At 36.8% G+C, this 15151-nt stretch overlaps 1 long non-coding RNA gene across 2 annotated transcripts; it reads left to right on the forward strand.

Moving 5' to 3' along the window:
* The first annotated feature begins 10345 nt into the window (after positions 1-10345).
* On the forward strand, positions 10346-12063 carry LOC133717497 (uncharacterized). 2 transcript variants are annotated; one of them, XR_009849671.1, is made up of 3 exons: positions 10346-11655; positions 11817-11899; positions 11980-12063. It is a non-coding gene; the product is annotated as an uncharacterized LOC133717497 (long non-coding RNA). The 2 variants fall into 2 exon arrangements; XR_009849672.1 differs by having other exon boundaries at positions 11988-12056.
* The last annotated feature ends 3088 nt before the right edge of the window (positions 12064-15151 follow it).

Genomic DNA, 15151 nt, shown 5'->3' on the forward strand with positions numbered 1-15151 from the left:
GCAGAGACCGACTACGTTACAATTGTAGAACATGCATGAGGGTATTTTACTCTTTCATGTGTAGCCGTGTAGCATTTATGACATTTAATTGCAGTTTACATGCATTAATCACACATATACATGACAGGTTATGTAGGACATGTGACATTTGTTGTGAGTACTCAAATCATGTTTAACGCATACATAATTTCCAGGAACCCTGCCCGGAAAAGGAAGGACAGGAACGAGGAGAATAGTCCATAACTTCAAATTAATTCACAGGAGGTTGATTCGATGGAAATTGTTTTTTTTGGGCGAAGATTCCATGGAAATTGTGGTGGTTCGGAATGGGGGCTGAAATGTACGGATTTGTTGGAAAGTGCTGAACAATCTTGAATCTTTCATTCTTTAAAATTTACACTACATTTTTTTAGTAAATCATCACATATATATATCATTGATACTCAAGTCAGAATAAGTATATCATTGATACTCAAGTCAGAATAAGTATTATATACTCTTCCACAACTATCTATAGATAGAACAAGAAGTTGTGGTGGTACTTCGGTGATACATAGGGATATGTCCACTTATTAGACATCTAATACTCATTTATTTCTAGCAAACCTATTATACTATGATTAAGCATGTGCATAGACGTTAGAGTTTAAATCATCTTTTAAAATTCTTTGTCATTTATATAGCTTCTTAAAAAGTTTTCTTTTTTGGTTTGCGCTTAATAAGGGCTGAAGTCGGGGCTAAATGTAGCCTTTGAGTGGCACATGACCAAAGATGTGTGAATCGCTACATGAGACCTATGTTAATCTTTATCTCCATGATGTGCAAGCGATCACTAGATCAATGAATGATTGTTACATGAAAATCAAATGAATCGTCCATGACTTGAAAATTTGTGACAGATTTTTACCAGCAAATTGTTTTTTTTTTTTTAGAGAAGGAGAGCTAACAAACAAATGATTTTACACCAAGAGAATATAGGAAAATCTGTAGTTTATGGTGTCACAAGATGCTGATCAGGGAGGGTATAGGATTAATGAAACCTGGTAGCACAAAGGTACACCTCGACTCTCCAAAACTTCTCATTACTACATTATGGCCTATGTGCATGTGTGTGTGTGTGTGTTTAGCCGGCTCTGAGAGCTGCCAATTGAGGCTGCCGCCTCAGGCTACCAGAGGGCCTCGAGAAATCTGAGTTTTAATATAGTTCATATATATCTATAAACTTTGCACACAAATCGTGTGTAGTGGTAGGCCAATTATTATTGAACCACGACAAATGCGATTAGAATCCCGATGAGACCTTTCTTAGATTTTTTTTTTCTTCTTTTTTGTATGCTTTTAAGGCTCTTTTTAAATCTGTGTATCATATTTTTTCATCTATTTGTATGTTTTTACTCTTTAGGTCTAGAATTTTTTTTCTGTTATAAATCTACAATTAGTAACATACTAACATGAACTATAGATAATAATAATAATAATAACAGCAAAAAAAAATTATACATATATATCTATAGTTCATGTTATTATTTTTATTCTAATTAAGTTTGCCATTTTTTTTATATTTTTATTGTTCACCTTAGATCTTTTGAATCGTAGGACCGGCTATATATATATATGTACGAAAACTTTTTATATGTCGATCGAATCACCTTTCTATATGTCCAATCATCAATTTGACCCCTGAACTTCTGTGGCTGCCATTTGAACTCTATTGATACTATCGATAGTAACTCCTAGATTTTGTCGGAAAAAAAGAAAAAAAAAACTGCTAGATGCCATATAAGGATAATAATTATTTTAGATGCCATATAAGGATAATAATTATTTTAGATGCCATATAAGGATAATAATTATTGTAGATGCCATATATATAAGGCTGGGAATGGGGCACAATGTAAGGGTGTAGGTTGGAAAGTGTTTTACAATATTTTCTTTTTAACAATTCACACTACAGTCTACAGACACGAAGACATTTGAAATACTTAGCATGTATATAGCCTCTTAAGTTTTATCTTTGGTTTTGTAGCCTCTTAAATTTTAGGGGTATTTAGAGAAATTATTTATAAAATTTTGCTAGTACTGTTCTTATTTTTTTCTTTTTTATAAGGATAATAGCGATTTTCATTAATATAGATGTAAAACTAGAATGAACATTACACATCTTTCCGCTATTATGTACAGATAGACAAAAAGTTGTGGTGAAGAATTACCATGTGATATATAGCCATATAGGATAAGACCATTCATTTGACGTGTCATACTCACTTATTCAAATTAAACATATTCAACTATAAACTAGCAACACAGTAATAGGCTAATTAGTCTACATAGAAAACTATAGTAAAAAAAGGGGAGTGAAATTTGCACTCCCCAAATTGAAAACCACACTCCCTTTGATTTTTATAATATATTTGTAATCAATGAAATTCTTATATTCCAGAAATACCCTCGCTGCTCTCTCTCTCTAGTTTTTCCGTCTCTCTTATGGTTTGAGTTTCTCCACTGCCAATCAATAAGAAAGCTAATTTCTTCTCTCCCAAAGAAAGCTAATTTCTTCTTTCGATTAGAAGTGAAATTTTTCTCAACCCAACATACCTAGGATGCTGATCAGACCAACTAAATCAATCATCTACAACAGAGTCTCATGGGCACCTCTGAGATGGATATGAGAATCGAAATTCATAATGAAAGTGGAGATTGAATTAGAAAAAAAGAACGGATTCTTTTTTTCTTTTTCTTTTGTTGAGTAAAGGTTTCTTTGAAGAAAGAACATACAAATTAATCTTTAAGGCTCTCAAGTTTGTTGGTGGTGTTCGTCAATTTGGTAGTGGTGGATTTGGGTTCGAATCGGGTGCATTGTTGGAGCTAGTGAATAAACTGGTGGCTTGAACAATCAAATACCAGATTTAAAAAAACCTATTCTCAATTTTTTTTTGGGGGGGGGGGGGGGGGGGGGGGGACTGCATCTGCAATCTGCATAATGGACAGAATAACACCATACTCCTCCAAGACTCCAAACAGAAAGTTCATCATTGCCAACTGGGTTTGATGGAATTAAAGGAATGAAGATGGAATCAAGAGCAATGAGACAATCATATGTGTGTCTGTGTGGTGCATACTCATCCATGGCACCACACCAACAGCCAGACCAAGATCTCCGTCATCAGCGCCGGTAACGTCGGCATGGCCATCGCCCAGACCATCCTCAAGACCTCGTCAAAGAGCTCGTCCTTGTCGACACCGTCCCCGACAAGCTTCGCCACACTCACATATAGAGAGAGAGAGAGAGAGAGAGAGAGAGAGAGAGAGAGAGAGAGAGAGAGAGAGAGAGAGAGAGAGAGAGAGAGAGAGAGAGAGAGAGAGAGAGAGAGACGAGGACAATTTTGAGAACAGAAAACACATAATTAATTAAAATTATTATAAAAATCAAAAGGAGTGTGGTTTTCAATTTGGGGAGTGCAAATTTCACTCCATTAAAAAAAATGGGTATAAACACCCAATAGCCCTTTTGAACCCATGAAAGACTAGGCCCAAAAGCTAATTTCAAGGCTAACAACCCCAGAAGCCCATCAAGGACCCATGCTGACCCATCTGCAGGCAGCTTCACTACCCCCTTCTCAATCGAGAACTGGGCTCAAACCCCCTAATATGGACACTCCCAACCCCCTGATTAGAACATCCAAGACGAGGGCACCCGGAGACAATTATGGACCACCATCAGCTTTGGCATTTGCTGCAATTCCGGCAACGTTGCTGACACCACCATAAGCCTTGACGAACTAACACTCAGCCAAGCCCCCTTCAACTCTCTCGTAGTTTGAATCAAGCTCGAGGCCCTTCCTGTAAGGCAAAGCGGCGTCTTCGAAGTCTGCCCAACCGTGTTACGTGGCTCCCAGGCAATTGTAGTGTCGACCCAATTGGGTCTCAGTTGAAGGCGACAAAGCATTAGTGAATAGGAGGCATGCCCCGTAGATGGTCGGTGTGAGATTGATGACCTCGCTGACGAGGACACTAGCAATGTCCTTTTTCTTGGTTGTGGCTTCGTCAGCCATAACTGACTGTCCAGACCACCACCAAAACTGAGAGCTGTAATGTCCTTTTTCTTGGAAGTTAGAGAGCTGTAATTGTAGATGAGTTAGATTGATTGATGGATCAGATTGCCGAAGAGATCCAGGCTGATCGAAATGAGATTGCATTGAGCTGTCCAGACCACCACCAAAAACTGATCCGGATCAAATTGACCAAGTGATTTAGGCTACCAACATCCACCGTAGAACAATGATAGGACCCATCCTAGATTTTATCCTGAAATTCAAACTGCGGGGCTCATCTTAAAAAGATATTTTACTGAAAATTTGGCAGAACTTCATTAAAAAAATAGAATACCCAAACTTGTAAAACAAACTCAACACTGCTATTACCCTATAATTTTTTTTGTTCACCCTACATTTTAATTTCAATATTAGATTTACTTATCGAACCCATTTCTCTTTCCAGGAATATCCTCCATCATATGACATATCAAATTAAAAAAGGAATTTTGTTTAACGAAAATTTCTCATTTAATTTATATCAATTAAAAAGACGTCCTAAAATATATTAAAGTTTCCTAATAAAATCATAATTTGATTTACTTCCATTTTTTTATTTTTTCCATTCAATTTCAGTGTTCATTTATTTCAATCCATATTAAAAAATTAGTAAGTGCTACTATGAGCAGTAAAAAAAAGATTGATTTTTTTTTTTCGTGTTTTAAATTTTTTACTTTCGGTGTTTATAAAGGTATTATAAAGATTTTGATGAAGTTAACACTAATGGTTTTGTAAATTGAATAACGAATTAACGATGAGGACGCAACAAAAAGAAAAAAAAGAAAATTGTAATAAATTGAAATTTGGATGGAGAAGATGAATATTAATGTTATCAGAAGAGAAATTAAGTAGTTTTGTATTTAATTAGTTATGCATTTAGTTTTCCTTAAAGATTTAAATTTTAGAAAATTACTGTACTTATTAGTCATTTTGCATTTGGGTAATATAGTCTTTCAATAATTTAAATATTTGTAGGGTGAACAAAGAAAATGGTAGGGTGGCAATAGCCGCACCCTAATCCAACCTCTAACTCTTAAAGCCTACATGCTCCCATAATTAATAACAACCAACTCCAACCAAAATACATATGGTTTGTAGCGTTGATTATATATATATACAGGCCTTCTCCACTGCGGACGTCCGCAGTTTTTCATTGGTGCGGATTTCTAGTTTTGACCCACTTTCCGATCATATTTTCACATCTTAACCGTTCAGTTTTTAGGTCCTAATGTATAGATCACCTCTGCAAAATTTCAGCCAAATTGGTGATCGTTAAGGCATCCAAAACTGCAATTTACAACAATGTACACGAGCGGTTCCGGTTCGGCAGATTCGGTCCGTTCATGTAAATTGCAGTTTTGGATGCCTTAACGATCACCAATTTGGCTGAAATTTTGTAGAGATGATCTATACATTAGGACCTAAAAACTGAACGGCTAAGATGTGAAAATGTGATCGGAAAGTGGGGAAAAAATGGAAATCCGCACCTTTTTTCTTAGGTGCGGATATCCGAACCTGAGAATGATTCTATATATATATATATATTGTTAAAGGAAAAACACATTATGTGCCTTCGTCAAAGCGATTGACGGAGAGGGAATCAAGTAATTAGCAATCACCATCAATCAGCATGGATCAAAGACCAATCAGTAGTTAATGTCATCATTGTAATTGATATTTCCGTTGTAATTCTCTCCCTATATAAAGGGGCTATGAAATGAAATGAGTAGATGATGGAATTCCTGCAAGTATACAGGGTAGATGTAGTATAGTAATGGAAGAGAAGGGGTTGTCGTTCCCACGAGGATATTAAGTCAATTCACAATATGAAAACCTAAATGAATTAAAACCAAAAACACACAAAACAAGAAACACAAATCGATTAAGACACACACAATGACTCAAACTAAGACTATGATTTTCACGGTTTTGAAAAGAGTTGTTGATAATGAGAAAATAACTTGAAAACAGAAACTTAAAAAGTGAATCTAAATAAACTGAAATTGAAAAGAGTCTATAATGATTGAAAGTAAAAATATGATGATGATGAGCCTAGGGTGTCGGAATCAACCACAAGCAATCTTATCTACGTTTTGAACCAACCAATGGATTCTTTCGTTTCTCCAGATGATAATTCCCGTATCTAAGTCCTTCTCAGGTACTCTAGACCATAGTTTTCCTTAAGTGCATGATTCTGTCCCTCTCGGGTAAAGGTCGTATATCCTAACTATGCAGTTTATCCTTCTCAGGTATAAATTTAACATGCAGGACTCATTACGTTTTAGAAAACAAGGAAATCAAGCAAATCATTATTCTTTCTCAAGTAATAATGTAATTTACAATTCTTAATCACATGAAGCTAATATGAATTATATTGCAGCTATGCCTCAAATTCATCTTCTGATAACTAGATGCAAAGCCCTAAAGGTCGCGAATCAATAGAACTTTAACATAAGCACAATTCAAGCAGAGATTAAGAATTCATCTAAAAAGAAACTAATAATCCATCAATTGAATATCAAAAAGTGTAAACAATCATGCTAGGGCCTCATCCTAGCCCTAGAAAAGGAGTTTAGCTACTCATGTTCAAAGAAAACATAATAGAAAATCTTAAAAACATAAAAGAACTTGTTGAATGGAGATGGAAGGTGAACACGTGATGGCAGCAGCTTTCTTTGATGAAAATCTGATATTGAATGGTACCTCTCCATCTTGACACATTCTCCTTTTATAAGATGCAACTTTTCCTTCTTGCTTTAGGCCTCTGGAACTCCTTAATAACTTAGCACAAAAGAAAGGTGATGTGGCATTCTAAAATTCCAAGGAAACATATGTTGGGCTCTCAGACGGTCCATAATGCTAGATCAATCTTCCCAGAATTTTGCTAAGTCATTCAGGCCTTGAAAACTCGAGCCTTTGGAAACACATCACAAATCCGCGTATCGACTGAACTGCCTGTACTTAAACTGCCATATCTCCCTCTAGGGATATCGAAATCACGAACCGTAAAATTCTCCAGAAACTAGACATTCAGGGCTTTCCGTAAATATAAGGTTCGTTTTCTGGTTGTCTCTGAATCAGTACAGTTTAATCCTCAAAGTTAGCTGTTCTGCAGAGGCTGCTTCAGTTTTTAGGATTGCAAAGCACCCTCAATCCTTTTCCTCTTGTTTTTTTTGCTTCTTTTTCTCATCCTTGCTCTTCATACCTATAAACACACTAAACTAAGTAAATGAACCATAAACAAGGAGAACTAAACATAAATATCAAGATTAAGAGGCACAAAAATATTGGAAAATATAAGCACATCAGTAGACCAATTCCAATTGTCATTTTACTGTTACACGTTATCAGCACGCTTAGAGCAAATAGCCAAGAGAAAAAAATTAGTTTCGAAAGAAAAAACCCAAACCCTAGAAAAAAAAAAACTTTTCTTCTGCCGCCACCAACAAAAAAAAAAAAAAATCTTCTTCTCTCCCCGGCCGCGCATCAGCTCACCCTCCTCCCTGCCAACTCCGCCTGCGCAGCCTCTAGCCCAGCGCCTACAACATAGCGGCTCCTCGCACACAGCCCAGCCTCCGCGCGCGCACACCACCGCCCTCCCTTGCTAGCACAGCAGGCCACCACCCGCCTGCGCCGCCCCTCGCAGGCCCATCCTAACCCAACCCCGCGGCCACTTGATTCCAGCCCACCAGGCCGCGCACTACAGACCTGCGCTCCCGCTGCCAGCCATCTGCAAACCAGTAGCAGGCGCGAAGAAGACGAGAAAAAAAAGAAAAAAAAGAAAGAAAAGAAAAAGAGAAGGGACCCGGCCCACAAAAAAAAAAAAAAAATAAATAAATAAAAAGGCCCAAAGAACAGAAGGCCCAGAGAGAAAAAAAAAACAAAAACAGAAAGAAAAAAGAAACTCGACCCAAAGTAAAGGGGCCAGCCCAAAGAGCAGACCCGGCCCAGACCGAAAAAAAAAAACAGGCCTTGCGGCCCAAAAAGAAAAAAAGAAAAAAAACAAGGCTCAAAAGAGAGGAAGCGGCCCAGTTTTTCTCAAGCTTAAAAACATCGCTACGCACGCCTGCATCAACACGCGCGTGCGCTAGGATTGTTTTATTTTCTCGAAATCAAGTATGTTTTCTTTATTTTATTTTATTTTTTTAAGCAAGCATGTGAATTTTATTTATCTTTTCTATTTTTATGCATGCTTTATACTTTATTGTTTATGCTTTTATTATATTTTGTTATTGAGCATGTTTAATTAGATAATTTTGATCATTTGAAGCATGCCTTATTATTTATGTTTTATATGATTATATTTAAGCATGATTTATAATTATGTTTAAGCGTGCTTTATATTTTATTGCTTATGTTTTTATTATGAAAATTTAAGCATATTTTGTGACTTTACTTTACGCATGATATATTATTGCTATTATTTTTTTTTGTAGCATATATATATTTTGTTGTATATTTGTGAATTTTGAGCATGCATGCCATGTAATTTATTCTTATATGCTATGTTTTATTTATTATTAAATGTGCTATTGTTATTTCTAGAATGCAACATATACAATCTGCTTTGCCATGATAATGAAAATTCATGCGCATTATACACACACACTTACCGTGATAAAATATTTTCACATAGCATCGAAAAAAAAATGTGACCATTATGAATCTTGGTCTTGAAATCTAATTCATATGTTTGGAAAATAATTCACGTGGATGTCTTTATGACTGCGTAATTTATATCTTCCCTCTTGTTTATGTAGATGGCTGATCAAACTCGACCTGAATTTGACATCTTGGACTTAGAAGGACTTGAGTACCATCGTTGGGTTTCCGATGTAGAAACTGCCTTTGTGGCAAAAGACTACACTGCCACCATTACCGACCCCAAAGATGATGAACTATCTAATAAGGTGAAAGCAAATGCCTTAATGTTTCTGAGGCGACATATTGATCCTAGCCTACGCTGGGAGTACCTTCAGTTGAAGACACCCAAAGAACTGTGGGATGCCCTTAAGGGACGTTTTGGGAACATTCATGACACTTTGCTCCCAGAACTGGTCGTTCAGTGGAATGGAATCCGCTTGCTTGACTACAAAAGGGTCAATGACTTCAACAAGGACATGTTGCGCTTAAAGGCACGTCTCAATTTCTGTGGAAGGGAAATCACAGAAGATGATATGATCTACAAGACTCTTACCACCTTTCCTACTTCAGCGTTTATACTAGCGAACCAGTATAAGTTGGAGTATGACAACAAAAGAATCACAACCTTCAATAAGTTGATAAGCCTACTGCAAGTGGCTGAGAGACATAATGAGGTTCTCTTGAACAACAATGCTAGGCCTGAGGCTAATTATGGAAAAATGAAAGGTGGAAAGAACTCCAATGCAAAGGGGTTTGGACGTGCTGATCCCTATCCACGTGGAAACAATGCACCACGTGGAAAGGGACGTGGAGGTGGTGGAAACAAGGTGCAAAAAGGCACCTAAGAACCCTTCAGTCAAATAGGATAGAGTTGGCAATGAACCATGCTATAGGTGTGGAGTCATTGGGCATTGGTACAAGAACTGCCAAGCAAGCAACATAGTTGCAGCCACTTACAAGAGATATAGGGAGTCTAAAGAACAAGAAACTCACTATATGGAAGAAGGAGGCCATGACCCAGATGTCAACCTCACAATTGCAGACCTCAATGGCAACAAGGAACTTGCTCAGTCAATGGATGCACTAGTTTTTGATTGACCTGCTTTATCTATTTTCCAAAGACAGTTGTGAAGGCATAATGCCTCATTTTTAATTAGACTATTATTTGGTCTTAAAGAATGGTTTGATGAAATAAATTTTGAACAAAGACCTTGATTTGATTATCGTTGGCTTATTAATAAATTTTGAATTTTATTCTGAAGCACTGAATTTATTCAAATTTATTTACTACACATATTTACATGGTTCGAAATTGCACTATAAGGATGTAAAGCAATCACTACTAGAAATCTGTTAATAGACATCGCATGTTTTAAATCGGTCAGACTTGCACACGATGTAAAAACGTAATCTAACATCGTTTTACGAAAATACCGATTTAAATGTATATCATTAACATCGGGCCTTAAAATGACCGGTGTTAAAAGTTTTGTTTGAAAATTTGCGGGAACCTATTTTTGCAAAAAGCGCTAAGTGTTTTAATGAATTCAAGGACGCGGGTATTGAAACTTAAAATTTTCACACTTACACAAAAAAAGCACCCAGCCCGACCCCAAAACTAAAACACAAACCCTAAGCGGCTAAGCTCAGTCTCGACTCTGAACCTCCATTCTGAACCCATTTACTTCGGCTCCTCCCAAAACTCAACCCTAAGTTTCGTCGAACTCGCCGCCATTGTTACCCTCGTCGATCGCCTCCTTCATCCAGTCCTTCGTCTTACACGCGCCTCCCACTACGACACCTCCGACCCTATCTGTAATCCGTCTCTGCCTCCTTTGTTTGTCCTTTTTCTCTCAAGCCTTACCCTAATCTCACAGTACCCACAATCTCACATCCAACACAAAGCGCATCCTCTCATCGACTCTCTCTTTTCAATGCTGGCTACCCAACTTCTCTGTCATCCTTGGCCGTTACCCATCAGTTTGCAATTATCAAAGGTATATAATTTCATAGATCTGTTGCTTCTTTCAATAATACCTTCTGGGCTGGTAATACCTTTCAGATTTAGGGTTTTATAGCTAATATCGCAGATTTGTCTCATGGATTTTGATGTTTTCCCCTGTCATTTCTTTTTTATTAAGGATTTTTGGATAATCTGTGAGTTGAGCTGATTTTCATCTTCTTACTTCAAATCTTCGTGTGCGTATCCATGTGTTGTTGTATAGAGATTCATTTGCTTGTGATTTTTGCTCTTTGTTTTGTGCATGTCGAACTATCAGAACATATTCCGGATACTGGTCTTTGTGGTGTGGTGCTGCATTCTAAGGCTTTGCAATCACAAATTAAGATGCAAGTTAGATACAATATGTTTGATTGCATTTGTTTTTGGATTTTTGTGTATCCAATTGCTGTTTAGGTTGAGAACATGTATGGAAATGATGACGGTGAGTTTAGCAGTTTATTACTAGTTTCAAGGGGCTGTGGGTATTTGAATTTCTTACTGGTGTGATAAATTTTCAAGCTTGTATGGGGTAAAAGTTAATTGAGTTTGGTGAAAAATGAGGCAAATTGGTATAAAGATAAGATATGAGGGAGCATATGGAGCAGATCTGCAGGTTGAACATAAATTGTGGGAGTTAAGCGCAAAACGATGAGCGAAAAAACAAACAGGCTGAATCTGCCTGTTTAGTTACGCAAAACCAACATCACAAATGTAAACTCTGCATCTGCATGCTATTTCAGTATTTCTTCCTCTGGATCTTATTATTTATTTCAGGATGACCACGTGAACTCCATCTTGGAAGGTATTTCAAACCGAGCATGCAGTCAAGGGATTGCTGAAGATGAACTGGCAACCTTGTAGTCCATCTTGGTGAAGCTTCTTTCTTATGACGAGGATTTACAATACGTAATTGCTATGGTATGCTTCTCCTTGCACTTCTTGACTGTTTTTTATTCCCACTTGTACTATTTGTAGCATGAGGATGGCATGGAATCTTAAATTAATTATGGTTGTAGTCTTAAGAGCATTAGATCATAGTTAATTACCCAGGGAAATTAATTATGTTTGTCTATCTGTAGACCCCTTTTCTGAAGATCTTGGATTTAATGCATGGAAGTTCACAAAGCATCGTCAATATGCAGATCCTTGACATGGGGATAAGGTACCTGTATGGTGATTTTCATTCATTCTCTACTTTTTCTTGCTAAGGGCTCACTTTGTTGTGATCTTGCCTTTTGAAAGACATTCAGAAGTCCCAACTTGTGAACTTTCGGGAACTATTCAAATTTACCCATAGTGTGCACTTCCATGAGTTCCATCAATTTTATGACTTTGTCACACCTGGATGCAGCCATATGCTTTAATTCATAATCTTAATGCAAAAAAAAATTAGTACCTTATTGATATTAATGAAATATTTGGCTGCCAAATGCAGGGCCTATAGTGATGCCATTTGTGATATTAATGAATCGTGGTCAGCTTGGATGTTCTGATATTAATACCTTTTTTTTTCCTCAAATAAGCTTCCTATAGTGATGCCATTTGTGCATATGTATATTCAGGGAACTAGCAAAGGATTTCGTTGTTGCTGGCACTGCATCAGCGTGCGTATATGGTGCTTGTGAGGCGATGTTCAAGCCTGACATGGTTTGTTTCTGCACTCAACTAATCAAGATTCATTATTTGAACTGCTTGTATTTTTCTGTATATCAGGTTTTTTAGTTTTAGATACTTTAGACCATCATATATGTTCAATACAAGTAACTGTCAATAACTTGGCTACTCCAGAAATGTCATAGTGCCAATCGTAATTTATACTTGGATTTTTTATTTAACTTTGAGTTATTTATTTACTTTTGGAATTTTGTACGCTATGGTGGGAATTCTTATCTCTTTGATCTGAATACATTATAATTCCCATTGGCTCAGGATGCTGGACTTTTTTTACCTATACATGGTTCTGCTTCTGATATTGCTGGACAGGTTGGTTTTCCTGCACATCAAATTATCTTGCTCTTGGAGTACAATGCGATTTAAATATGAAACGGTCCAACATGCAGGATAAGGCTTTTGCCTTTAGCAATGGTTCTCAGTGCTGCTATGCTATGCTTTCAATGCCTCTTTTTTCTTTTTTGGTTTTGCTTGATATTTGTCTGAGGGTTTGTAAATGTTTATTTTGCTTGAACTTGACAGATCAAAGTTTCAAACTTTGCACTTATTAGTGCATTTATGACGGAGTTGGAAGCTGAACACCTGTTATCCAGGTTTATATGTGATCCTTTTATTGGAAATTCTACATGATTTTCAGATTATTTGAGTACCTATTTTATCAAGTGTTGCTGGACAGATTTCAGTCTAGATTGTGTTCAGATGCTCATCAATAATATCTACATTTGTAGGATTTTGATGTATGCTGCAGATAAGTGACACATGACCTTGTTTCTGCAATTTGTATGCAGAATTTTAGAGTCAACTAGCTGTCAGTCTGCTGATCAGGTGGAAGCAACATTAGTTAACAAAGGAGCCAGAGTAATATCCTAAGAATCAACCTGTTGGTGTTGTGCTTCTGTGGGCGTGGCTGGCCAGAGATAGCCAATACATGGGAACCTTGGAGAATCTCCAATCTGTCTCTGATGTTATAGAAGCATTTGAAAAAAGGTATTATTTTGTTTCTGTTTCTGTTTTACGTTCCAGTTACTTCCAAGTCTTTATATTGCTAGTGTTGGCCTCTATAGATAGTCCATAGGGTTTCCACACTAATTATCTTCATTAGCTTGTTTACCCAATCACTGTGCCTTGTGTGTTGTTTATATATTTCTAGTGGGCGGTAAAGACGCGGAAATCATATAGCCAAAATCAAATTGACGAGGTGCGCATTGAAGTGGCTGATTATATACAGAGTTTGATGTAGGACTGTGACTGCCAAGATGTTTTTTGAGTAAGGCTAGCTAGTTTTGGCTTTGAAGCAAATCTTGGTGTGGAGCTTTTGTACATTGTTGCTCATATGTTTCCAAGCTAGCTTTTGTAAGTTTAGGGGTTTATTTTCTAAATTATGTTGAATCATGAATTTGGAAAGAAAATTAATGGAAAGCCCCTAATTTTGGATGATGAGAAATGCAATTTTTTTCCCAGCAATAGCTAAATGCAAACTTTTCACATCCTGCTTGTCAAAATGAAGTGAAGTATATTAAAGCATAATAAAACAGTAATGCCAAGGAAAACGAAGTCAGTTGAGAGATTAGAAATCAGTATCAAAAATGAAATCGATGTCCTATGATTATCAATATATCGAATTGTAACTCAAAACCGATGTAATCAAAACTACTGCACATCGATTTCTAATCACCAAACCGTAATCTATTATGAACATACAAATCACCTACCATGGAGCAAACCGATGTGTGGTCAAAAGGTGAACATCGGTTTTACGAACAAACAATACTCATGGGAACTGATGTCTACAAGTGTACTGGACATCGCTTCTGGAATAGAAATCGATGCAAATGTTCAAGTAGGTATTGTTCGACATATACTTTTTTAAGCATAAAATGTGAAAATATGAAAAATTAGACATACCTAACATACAAATATATGATGATTATAACGATTATACATCGATTTGTTTTTTAGAATCGATGTTGGTTGTTGTCTGGGACATCGGTTGAAAACGCGCTTATACTGATGTCTATACTTTTCTCTACACCCACTAAGACATCGGTCGAAAATTAGTTTAACATCGGTCCAGAACCGATGTCTATGAACAAAATTCTAGTAGTGAATACATCTAGGGAAAAAAATTATTAGATGAAAAGATTATTATTCTACTAAAATAGAAATACTCTAAAGAATATGAGATATATTTAAAGTCACAGACGCTCTATATGCACCAAGAGCTAATCGAACCTTGTTAAAGTTTCAAAGATATTCGTGCCAACGGTTATCATGTAAAACCATACTGTGAGAATGGACTTGAATACATTTATATTACTTCTAATAAATGTGGAAGGAAACGCATTTTAGAGAAACTTATGAGTCGATCTAGTGGACTATACCTCACTACGATTCGGATCATTGAATCCTATGCTGTCACCAACAATGAAATGTGGGACACTGACTCATACAGGCTTTGGCATGACCGTCTAGGGCACCCCGGTCGTGACATGATGATCCGTATTTTAAAGAACTCATATGGACATCCCTTTTTTTTGAGTGAAAAATAAAATGAGACAAAAATCTGTCACACTGCAAGGTGTCGGTCCTAGTATTGCTCAAATGCAGTCATTGCCTTCTGAAGTACCAGAAGCACTACCTCCCTCCGATTATGCCTCATTGACTATTTCAAAGGCAAATCACTCGTTTTGTAAAGCCTGCTCTTTAGCAAAAACAGGATCGAGACCTTCCTATGCTAAAGATA

The sequence above is a fragment of the Rosa rugosa genome, chromosome 6 (genome assembly GCF_958449725.1).
Source record: "Rosa rugosa chromosome 6, drRosRugo1.1, whole genome shotgun sequence".
Lineage (NCBI taxonomy): Eukaryota > Viridiplantae > Streptophyta > Magnoliopsida > Rosales > Rosaceae > Rosa > Rosa rugosa.